At 51.0% G+C, this 11714-nt stretch overlaps 1 protein-coding gene across 5 annotated transcripts in view; it reads right to left on the bottom strand.

Moving 5' to 3' along the window:
• The window catches only part of EXD3 (exonuclease 3'-5' domain containing 3), a 136498-nt gene that overhangs the window by 101850 nt on the left and 22934 nt on the right, over nt 1-11714 (bottom strand). Inside the window, exon 1 of one of the 5 annotated variants that reach the window (XM_083161157.1) lies at nt 10399-10422. The exons of the other annotated variants lie outside the window; for them this stretch is intronic. The gene's annotated coding sequence lies outside the window, so the exon portion shown is untranslated. Of the gene's footprint in view, nt 1-10398; nt 10423-11714 lie in introns of those variants that run through there. 5 annotated transcript variants of the gene reach the window in all.

Below are 11714 nucleotides of genomic sequence, written 5' to 3'. Positions count from 1 at the left end.
GTGGAACGGGAGAGAGCAGAGAGTAACGCCAGTCATTTCTATAGCGCCGGCTTTACGGTCGCACAGATGGTTCAAGCTTAACAAAGGGATAAAATGGAGAGGGATAACAGCCAGCCAATCAGCTCCCAACTGCCATTATACAGGATAGGTTGAACAGTGACAGTTGGGAGTGTATTGGCTGGTTGTTTAGCACGCCACTGTATCACTTATTGAAGCTTGATACATCTGGTCCACGGTACGGTAATAGGAGAGAGAGGTCGGAGGGCCCTGCTCGCAAGCTTACACTATACGGAAATAGGGATGTGATACAGGGTATGGGTCATTGCGTCACCAAAATTAAAAGGTCGACATACATTGGGTTGACCACGGAAGGTCGACAGGACCTTAGATTGACACCGACAAAAGGTCGACATGCCTAAGACAGGATCAAAAGGTCAACACAAGCATTAGGTCAACATTGTGAAGGTGGACAGTCAAAAGGTTACATATTACTGACGTGAGCCCGTGGCACACCAAGTCAGGGGGGAGGGGTAGGAGGTACAGCAGTAACGGGCATATTACTCAGTCCATGGCACACAGCAGTCCGGGGGGGAGGGGTAGGAGGGTAAGGCAGTAACGGGCCATATTACTGAGTCCGTGGCATGCCGCAGACAGGAGGGGAGGGGTAGAGAGGTAGGAGGGTACGGCCAGGATAAGACAGTAACTGGCATATTACTGAGCCTGTGGCACGCCGCAGTCGGGGGGGGGGGGGGGGGGGGGGGGAGTGGTAGGAAGTACAGCCGGGGTTAGGCAGTACTGGCCATATTACGCAGTCCGTGGCACACCGCAAACCCGGAGGGGTGGGAGAGTACAACCGGGGTTAGGCAGTACCGGGCATATTACGGAGTGCGTGGCACACCGCAGTCCTGGGGGAGGGGTAGGAAGGTATGGCCAGGGTAAGGCAGTAACGGCATATTACTGAGCCCGTGGCAAGCCACAGTCAGGGGGAGGGGTAGGAGGGAGGAGGGTAAGGCAATAACTGGCATGTCACTGAGCCTGTGGCACGCCGCAGTCGGGGGGGGGGGGGGGGGGGGGGGGTGGTAGGAAGGTACAGCCAGGGTTAGGCAGTACCGGGCATATTACGCAGTCCGTGGCACACCGCAGACAGGGGGGAGGGGTAGAGAGGTAGGAGGGTACAGCCAGGGTAAAGCAGTAAGGGGCATATTACTGAGCCCGTGGCACACCGAAGTCAGCAGGGGGGGGGAGGAGGGTACGGGCAGGGTTAGGCAGTACAGGGCATATTACGCAATCCGTGGCACACCGCAGACAGGAGGGAGGGGTAGGAGGGTAAGGCTGGGGTTAGGCAGTACCGGGCATATTACGGAATCCGTGGCACGCCGCTGTCGGGGGGGGGGGGGGTGTGTAGTAGGAGGTACAGCCGGGGTCAGGAAGTACCGGGCATATTACTGAGCCTGTGGCACGCCGCTGTCGGGAGGGGGGGGGGTAGTAGGAGGTACGGCCGGGGTCAGGCACTACCGGGCATATTACTGAGCCCGTGGCACACCGCAGTCAGGGAAGTGAAGCCTCTGCACGCTGCACATTTCTGAATTCCCTGACTCACATACTAATACTCCCCCTCCTCCTCCCCATCTGTATAATGTGCAGCCAATTGTCCTAACAATAGCTTCCAATCTGTTCCTGGAATGGCCCAGAACGGAGGCCAAATGACATGCAGGGACCGTGGGGAGGTCCTGGCCGGGTGATCGCTTGTTGCTCTTGGACGCCGTCTATGTACAATATCCAGCGGGTATTTTATATGAGCTGTAACTCCAGTAGCAGAATCGGGCGTCAGTCATCCTGCTGCCCCCACCGCTGTCACTAAGAAAAGCACTGTGCCCTGCGCCAACCTGCAAGGGGTCCTAACAGGAGGAGAACTACAAGGTGCCACATCCAGCCCTTGGGCTCCACACATCCATAGATCCAAATGTGCCAGGACGGAGACACCCAATGACAGAGTGTATAGGAGGCACCGGTGCCTCATGCCTCGGGGACACTATAAAGCCTTGTGTATGGATAGGATTCCTGGCCCAAAAATCCCCCCCCCCCCCCCCCCCCCCAGAGGCATAATGGGATGCTGTAACAGAGATGCCTCCGGATGTAGGAAGTCAGTCCTGGAATTGCTGATTGGTCATGGATTCGGTGTCAGACCTCCTGCTGAGTAAGTCACGGTCCCCTGGCTGCTGATTGGAAGATCGCAATAGGCCATAGGCTGGTCCCTGATTAAACTGCATCGGAATTCCACCTTGTAACCCCTTTCATCACAGCCAGACCTCCGGGAAGGAGAGCCCATCAGTAAGGATTTCCCTGCAATGACCAGCTCAGTGCTAATAAATGGTGTATTCCGCATAATCTCCATGTAACCGCGCCTGGATTACAGCACAGGATCCTAAATCCCGCAATGCTGACACCTGAGAGCCGGAGGTGACAGATGATTTCTGCGTTACATTGAGGCTATCATCAGGCACTATGAAGACATCACAGCCCCCCCCCCCCCCATCCTGCAGGAGCGGCCCATTATCTGTGCGCCAATTATATGCAGACTGAAATCTGCGCTAAAACAAGGGGGTGATGCAGTACCCCGTGTGGCCAAGAACCTAGCGGACAGAGCAGATTCACTTGCAGCAGTGGAGGCCGAGCAGAACATTTGAACATCGTTTCAGTGAGTGGGGGAGGGTTACTAAGATGGGAATTCTACTTCACATGGGATGTTGCTATGGGCAACTAGATACTATGTATTATCTTTTAAAATGTGCTAAATAAATAAGTAGATTCTGATTGGTTGCCCTACTTCCTACTTCTGTCTTCAGGCGGACTGGTGCCAGAGGTGATAAAGGGCGCTAGGCTTGAATTTTAGTTCTGCTTAGCTATCTCTCACATAACAGGGTCGCAAAAGGAGACTCTGCAGTTTCCGGCTACGCGTTTCACTTTTCACCCCTCCCCCCCCCCCCAGTACCGGCGGTCAGGATTCCAATGTCGTTATATGGACCATCGGAATTCCAACTGTCGGCCCTTCATACCACACCCCGGTAAAACGAATGTTTTCGAATTTTTCGATTATTTTCATACTTTGTCACGCGTTCCCACGGCACGTGGAGCCCAAATGGTAAAGCTTTGTTAGCGGAGCGAGCCGTGCAGGGAGAAGCCCCATACTAATTGGGTATCGACATGTTCAGGTAGTGACGTAGTGACTGCCTGCCTAGGCACGGTCAGTGAGATAATCCACATCCACCATATATGGCAGCGCTGACGCGGTCGGTGGCGGAACGCATCGTTCTGAAATGCGGAAGAACTATGCCTACATAACACACATGCACAGAATTACCGCAGGCGCTGTCTGCAATAACGAACATATATTCAAGCGCTATATGGAAATGTGCAGCTCCGGGGGAGGAAGCCGGTTGCGGCAGTGACAGAATACGGATTATACGCATTCTTGCCAACTTTTCAAATAGCCTTTCCGGGAGAAGCCCGGAAAGGAGAGCTGGATCTCCAGGTCGGGGGGTGGGGCTGATGACTGAAAGTCCCGCCCCCAATCCATGCAAACATCGCAATTTGCTGGTTCCCGAGTAGGGGCAGGGCCTAAAATGACGCAATTTGCGTCATTTTAGTCCCGCCCCTTGCCGCGGACCCGGTAATTAGTGTGGCACGGAAGGGGGGTGCGGGAGCTGCCTGGCAATTGCGGGAGGATTGCCGACCTTCCCGGGAGGCCAGGAGGGGGACCCAATTTTCGGGAGCCTCCCGGCTATTCCGGGAGGGTAGGCAGGCCTGATTATGCGCTGGATAGAACGAATATGACATCTGGGGCGAGTTTGCAGTTGTTTACAGTCTTGTGGAATGTGCACATACATGTGTGCAGATAACGAGGCCGGGAGACGCAGGCAGACGCTCAGACGCCTACATATAGATGCAGATGGTGCGCACGATACACCAGGCAGCGATGTGCAGATATTTGCATCATTTCTGATGGTGAAGTTCAGACACACAGAAAGCGGAGAGGAGGGGGGGGGGGGGGGGGGGGGGCAGACACCAATCTGGGACTCAGCAAACTAAAACCTTCTGTACAAATTGTTAAAGCCAAACAGCTTCCTGCAGCTTGCACGGACCCCCCACCCCCCCCTCCCCTCCCTTTTGTGAGGCTGCCATTAAAACTTAACCCCACTCAGGAATCCCAGGCCGGGTTCTACTGAGGCCCCGTCCGTCCGAGCATAGCCCTGTTATTGTTATTATCCTGTATTCCTACTGCGCCACAAGGGTTCTGCAGCGCCTAACAAAGTACATTCACAAATTACTTACAGTAGTAGGAAAAGTGCAGGGTATATAAACCGTGTACGCTCAATGGGTTAACACTACTTGCACGCGGTCGACGCGAGCAATGTGTCAACATGGGACTTGACAAGGTCAACATGATTTTTATTTTTTTTATCATTCTGTGTCATCTCTTTATGTCATTACCATATAGACCAGGCATTCCCAACCACGGTCCTCAAGGCACACACCAACAGTGCAGGTTTTGTAGATATCCAGGCTTGAGCACAGGTGACTTAATTAGTATCTGAGGGATTCGGATTAAACCATCTGTGCTGAAGCCTGGATATCACTAAAACCTGCACTGTTGGTGTGCCTTGGGGACCGTGCTTGGGAATGCCTGATATAGACCAAGGGCTAGGTGCTGCTGTAGTCAGAGAAGGAAAAGCACATGAGGGCGGAGGGCCCTGCTTGCCAGAGCTTACATTGTAAAGACTCTGGAAACACTTGGCTGGGATTCTGCCAAGGCTCCGTCCATCCAGGCGTAGCAGTAGCCAAACGATCAGGGATTAGTCTTCAAGGAACCCCAACTAGGAATAGAATCCCCAAAAATGTGCCTGGACTCCCCTGAATATCTCCCACAGAAATATCAGGCGATTGGTTTAGAGTGACCACATGTAACGTGAGATCGGTATATACACTGTACTACAGTTGGCCATTGATCGTTATTGATTGTTTCCCAATTGTCGATGGTTTTGCCATCGATGGTGCAAGGGTGATCAATTGATTCTTGCTGAAAGGGTGTTTCAATAGAATTCATGCAACACAGTTTGTGTTCCTATGCCCACCTATAGCTCGCCTTGCTCAAGGACACATCATCGATGGTTAGGACAAGTATCCATCGATGGTTGTCAAACAGAGACATCTTAATACAGTATCCTGGTCAACATTGAGGTCCCAATCAATAATAATAATTAAATGTAGCGCTCTTTCTCCAACAGAATTCCAGGTGCTTATAGGATAAGTGTCCCGGATGCGTAGATGTGTGGGGTGGGAACGTCGCTCAGTTATAGTATATGCTCCCACCTCTGCGGATCACCAGTCATGGCCACCATTACAACCACTATGGGACCGCCTTGGATGGTCTACAACGCATTAGTGTTCATTCTATGACCTCACCTGTCAGACCCCATGCTCTATCCTGCCCAGGGTGTTTCCGTCTGCTCCGGTGCTCCTAGCACACTCTGGTCTGTAGCTCAGCGCCGATAGCACACCCGAGGCAGGAAGAGGAACGGCGTGGCCTGCGATAGGTGCAGGGTGATGGCATGACCAATATGGCATTTGTGAGAATCAGATTACAAGAAAAGAAACAGAATTAGGATTGGTGGAGCCAGACGACAACTTGTAGGCAGCGTGTGTGGGGATTAACGATTATATATTATAAATAAATAATAATCCCAGAAATTTCATGGCACTGAGCTGATCAGAAATAATGTCTTTAAGTGAGTAACCAATGTATGAAAGGACCACTACAAAAAAAAAAAAAATCCGCTGTTCAGTGTTACCCCGCAATCACACTACAGCTTTGCGGGAAAAAATAATAATTATAAGGTATAATCTCCCGTCTCTATTCAAACAGCTGAAGTTCATCCCACAACTTGAGATGGGACAAGGTCAAAAAGGTGAAAAATTTAGTATCGGCCAGGCACCGGCATCATTAACCAACCTGGTTCAGTAAACAGTGTCCGATGATTGGAGAAGAGCTGAACAGAACAGGCATGGAAGTTATGGAACCGTGACATCACTCATTCTACACCTCGTGTCTCAATGAGGTCATGACTGTCTCAGGAAGTGACTTGCTGTATAATAAATTCCGTCACAAACCACTAACCTCCATATTCTGGGACGGTTTCCAGCATATAGAATAGTGGTGGCTGACCTTGACATTCCAGCTGTTGTTGAACTACACATCCCAGCATGCCCTGCATCAGTTTTAGCATGGCCAAATAGTAAAACTGTAGCAGGGCATGGCTGGGATGTGTAGTTCAACAACAGCTGGAGTGCCAAGGTTAGCCATCACTGGTATACACCAAACCAGGGGTCGTATTCATAGCGTATACTGTAAGAAATGCGGGTTTGGGTTGTGTGTGGCGGGCTTGTTATTGCCTCATACAGGAAATCAGATTAATTGGTTAATTACCTTTTTCTACAGGAACGCAAAGCCACAACCTCCACATTATTTACCGGACTGATAATCCGCTCAGACGGAGCCTCCGTGATTCCCCACATCTGCGTCCATCCCTGGCTAAGCTCAGGAGACAGATTCATCACCAGAAGCCCCTATCAGGAAACATTTACAGTCCGCGGTCAGCCGCGAGGATTCCGCACCTGTACAGCCTTCTCTGTGTACATCATCCTGGCACAGGACTGGTGGGAACCGGCCAGAGCGGAGGACAGTCGTGTATTCCCCACCTCTGCAGTAGGGGGAACTCTATACACCCTCACATAAATACACGGGTCTACAGGAACCCTCACCGTAGGCCAATAGTGGGTGCACACAATGCGATTTTGCTTGCGATTCGATTGGGATCGAATGTTGCGCAAAATGCACACGATATTAACTATATAGAACAGATCTGTACTATATAGTCTTGCATGCCAAGCCTATTTTTCTATTCGATTCACACTACACAGGAGCGCGCACTGGGATCGAATCTGTATCCAATGTAGAAAAAAAAACATTCCATTTTCTTCTAGAAGTAAAATCGAAACATAGTGCATATCTCCACCCTTGTGTACCCTCTATAACAAGGGTTATGAGCACAGAAATGTATGGATCCTATAAGCACAGTAGTGCCTGAACCGTTTCCAGCTAGCGCATGTCACGCAGCACAGTTTGCAGTCATCGGGCTGTCCCTGGAACACCAATCTACACTGGCCTCACAGGAAGTAATCATGGGCAGAACGCCCTTTACTACACATTACTTGTGCGTGTCTATAATTTGTATATTAATTTAAAACCCAAGAAACGCGTCGTTCCCATCCTGCAGTACCATGTGCATTACAATTACTGCTCCTCGTTGATGGGTAAATATCGATATCTGCATTTTAATGATGACTTTTGAATCAGGCCCCATCATATAGTGTACACCCAAATGTTAACGAACCTTAATGGGTGTAAAGATAGATCATGGCATTAATTATCTCTTTCTGTCGTGACTGAAGCAACTTGTGAGGGAGTTTGGGCATCTTCCTTGTTATCTTCTCTGTTCTAGCGGTGGGATCAGTTAGTGGAGGAACCGCGACCAGCGCAGGGGCATGCCCCGGCTTACACTGCGTGTATCACAGAAGGGGTACCCCCCTACCAGCTTGTTCCCAGGTCACTCTGTGCCAGGGGTATGATTAAAGCCCGTTAGACCCCTAGTTGGCCAAGCTGGCATCTCATTCAGTTACTGCACCTGATGACAACAGTTATTGGACAACAACCGTTCTTGGGGGACATCATTCCATTTGTTATCAGATGCCCAGAGACTACAAATTCTAACCACGTTCCTGGGAAAGATTGCGGAATCTCTCCCCGACCCAGCTCGGAGTCAGCCAGACGCGGTAAGATGATCCGGTATTTAACAACAAATAAATAAATGCGAATCATAAAAAAAAAAAAAAAAGAGAGTGAGATAGATAAAAAGGGGGGGCTGAAAGGAAGGGGCACTGAAAGAATGGTGCTGAGAGAGAGAGAGCGGGGCACCGAGAGAGAGGGTGCTGAGGGGGGGGGGGGGTGTGTGTGAGAGAATGCTTTGGGATTCCAGCTCCTCTCCCTGACACTGCCTCTTACCCAGTTACAGACTATCATCAGCTCTGCCAAATTCCCAGCCTCTCCTCGCTGGAGACCGGCAGATCTGGCTCTGCGATGCCACGAACGGAATTTGGAAACAAAATATGTAGAAAATCTCAGATCCAGAGCAGGCGATAAATGCCAAACCCCCCCCCCCCCCCCCTGATAGTAAGGTAAATGTGGGCGCTCCTAATTCTGCCCTGCAGGATCCCACAAATAATCTGTGTCAGGTGGCAGACTATAGCAAAATGATTATTCCAGCCAGAGCCTGTGACCAGAACGCTAGATTTACGGCTAGAATGCGTTGCGAACCCACAGAGGCCGCCGGGTACTTCCATTCAGCAAGAACGCACCGGAAATGCCATGATTTAAGTGGCGTAACTGGGCCATAACAGGCAAAGGGAAACTAGGGCAGTTGGCGCATCTGCGGATTATGCACCAGGCCCATGGTATATAAGGAACTCTGAAATGAGGGGGTACATTCGTAGGAGAATACTCAGTGCTGTACAATACAGGAGATCCCCCAGGGAGTTCCGGTATCTCACCAATCAGAGTTACTGCAGCATAGGCACCAGCAGGTAGGAGAATACGTCCCAGCAAGCTGCAGTCTAAACTCTGAAGAGTGGGATCGCAGATTCCTTTGTATGGGCGATGGATGGGCATTGGAATATTCTACCAAGAACCCATTTGGAGCGTCAGAGTGCATGCGGAAGGCTGTCATAGCACCAGGATGCACCTGACCGGGCCCGTATAGGGGTAGATGCACATACTAAAAAGGGTGCAGAGCGGAGGCAGACATTTAACGGGAAGACCTAAAAGTACAGTAGGAGTTTTACCCATGGTCAAGAGGTTCAGTTGTTGAATGGGGACTCCATTGCTTACGGACACTATGCTGATAGAAAGGTAGAGGAGACTAAAGGGGTTATTCTGGTTCACTTGCAAAGGCAAATTCACTCTCAGATGGACAAAACCATGTGCACTGCAGGGGGGCAGATGTCATGTGTGCAGAGAGAGTTACATTTGGGTGGGCTGTGTATTTCAAAGTGAGATCTATATTGCAGTTTAAAAAATAAAGCAGCCAGTATTTACCCTGCACAGAAACAAAATAACTCACACAAATCTAACTCTCTCTGCACATGTTACATCTGCCCCACCTGCAGTCCACATGGATTTGTCCATCTGAGAGCGAATCTGCCATTGCGAATGAACCAGAAAAATCCCCTAAATCAGCTGCTTTATATCGGAGCTATTAGCAGTGGTCACATAGAGATATTAAGCAGACACAGGGCTGTGAGGGGAAGCATTTATCTGTTACACATGACTTCCCCAATCTATTATACTACAGAAGGTCAATGCAAAGCAGGTTACGTCAGATACAGATGTGGCGTAATCGCTGTATTTCATGTACAGTGGAGGGAATTGTGGTTCCCATCAGCCCAACTCATCATCGAGGACTTTAACAAGGAGCTTGTCACACTCAGTAGGACACGCATTCCCAACGGGTGTGGTATGGGACTCCGACAGTCATTATCCTGACGTCGGGATCGCGACTGGCCGGAGTCAGACAGCATGGCGAGCGCAAAAAAAGCCCCTTGCGGGCTCACTGCGCTCGCCACGCTGCGGGCACGGTGGCTCGATACGCGAGCCACCTATTCTATTCTCCCTCTATAGGGGTCATGGACCCCCACGAGGGAAAATAGCGGGTGGCCGTCGGGCACCCGGTTGTCAGCATTTTGACAGTCGGGATCCCGCCCGGTACCCTTCCCAACACCTGGACTGTTGGGAGTGCCTTCACAGATTCTGGGGCTGATTCGCAGTTGGAAATAAGAGAAAAAGAAGCAACTATGCACCTGGACATACCATGCTGCAAGCGTGATCAATTTTGTGTGCAGGGTAAATACTGGATGCTTTTGCAGGTAGCCCACACATGCTGGAAAACATTATTTTTACACTGCAGTTTAGTAGTGGAGTCTGGACACTTTCCCTCCCAAATCTAGCGCTCTGCACACATTACATCTGCCCCATCTGCAGCGCAGTGTGGAGTTACCCAGGTAACTTAGAATCTGTTACGTGTCACCGGCACGGCACTGTTCTGTGTCACTGCGGCTGCTGCAGTCCCAGGGGCGGAGTCAGTATTTGCGCTGTAGGTAATAAGAGATTATGCCCCTCGTCGTGTGACCCATTTGCTTAGCTAAAAACTATACCCCAGGAAATTATGCCTGAACATCAGCATTTGTCCAATAGGGTTTCTTAACCCAAACAGCACCCTGGACAGTCACCTGTACATTGTGGAGGCTTTTTATCGGGTGAACCAGTAATGAGCCACCAGCAACCTCACGCCTCAAGCTCCGGTGATGGCGCTACTTCATAGCGAATCGATAAGCTGCATTTCATACGCCTTTATTTTAGGGGATCTGGTCAGAACCTCAACAGCTTCTGAAGGTCATTGAGAACATTTATGGCATTAACAAATGCTGACATTGAAAAACGACTGTTGACATATTGGAACAGGACAACATTTTAACCATTATCTTTGGGGTTATGGTCAGGGATGAGGGAAAGGCTAAAACACACACACAAAAATGGATGTCCACATCCTAAATCAGGATGAAGTCCTCATACAGGCTGCACAGTGCGGGTGGGATCCGTCACTGTACTCTCGCCCCATGCTGCACGGTGCGGGAGGGATCTGCCACTATAATATGACCCCACGCTGCACGGTGAGGGAGCGAACTGTCACTATACTCTTGCCCCACACTGCACAGTGAGGCAGTGATCCGTCACTGTACTCTCGCCCCATGCTGCACGGTGAGGGAGCGATCTGCCACTATGATATGACCCCATGCTGCACGGTGAGGGAGCGATCTGCCACTATAATATGACTCCGCGCTGCACGGTGAGGGAGCGAACTGTCACTATACTCTTGCCCCACACTGCACAGTGAGGCAGTGATCCGTCACTACACAGTCTCACCCCACGTTGCATGGTGAGGGAGCGATCTGTCACTGTACTCTTGCCCCACGCTGCACGGTGAGGCAGTGATCTGTCACTATACAGTCTTGCCCCACGCTGCATGGTGAGGGAGCGATCTGTCACTACACAGTCTTGCCCCACACTGCACAGTGAGGCAGTGATCTGTCACTGTACTCTCTCGCCCCACGCTGCACGGTGAGGGAGCGATCTGTCACTATACTCTTGCCCCATGCTGCACGGTGAGGGAGCGATCTGTCACTATACTCTTGCCCCACACTGCACAGTGGGGCAGTGATCTGTCACTGTACTCTCTCGCCCCACGCTGCACGGCGAGGGAGCGATCTGTCACTATACTCTTGCCCCATGCTGCACGGTGAGGGAGCGATCTGCCACTAAACTCTTGCCCCATGCTGCACGGTGAGGGAGCAATCTGTCACTGTACTCTCTCGCCCCACGCTGCATGGTGAGGGAGCGATCTGTCACTATACTCTTGCCCCATGCTGCACGGTGAGGGAGCGATCTGTCACTACACAGTCTCGCCCCACGCTGCATGGTGAGGGAGCGATCTGTCACTATACTCTTGCCCCACGCTGCAGAGAGCTGGTGCCCAACATATGCAGCA

This window comes from Crinia signifera, chromosome 9 (assembly GCF_055691185.1).
Source record: "Crinia signifera chromosome 9, ASM5569118v1, whole genome shotgun sequence".
In the NCBI taxonomy this organism is placed as follows: Eukaryota; Metazoa; Chordata; class Amphibia; order Anura; family Myobatrachidae; genus Crinia; species Crinia signifera.
The sequence above is the reverse complement of the archived record's forward strand: the minus strand, read 5'-3'. Positions and strand labels throughout refer to the sequence as shown.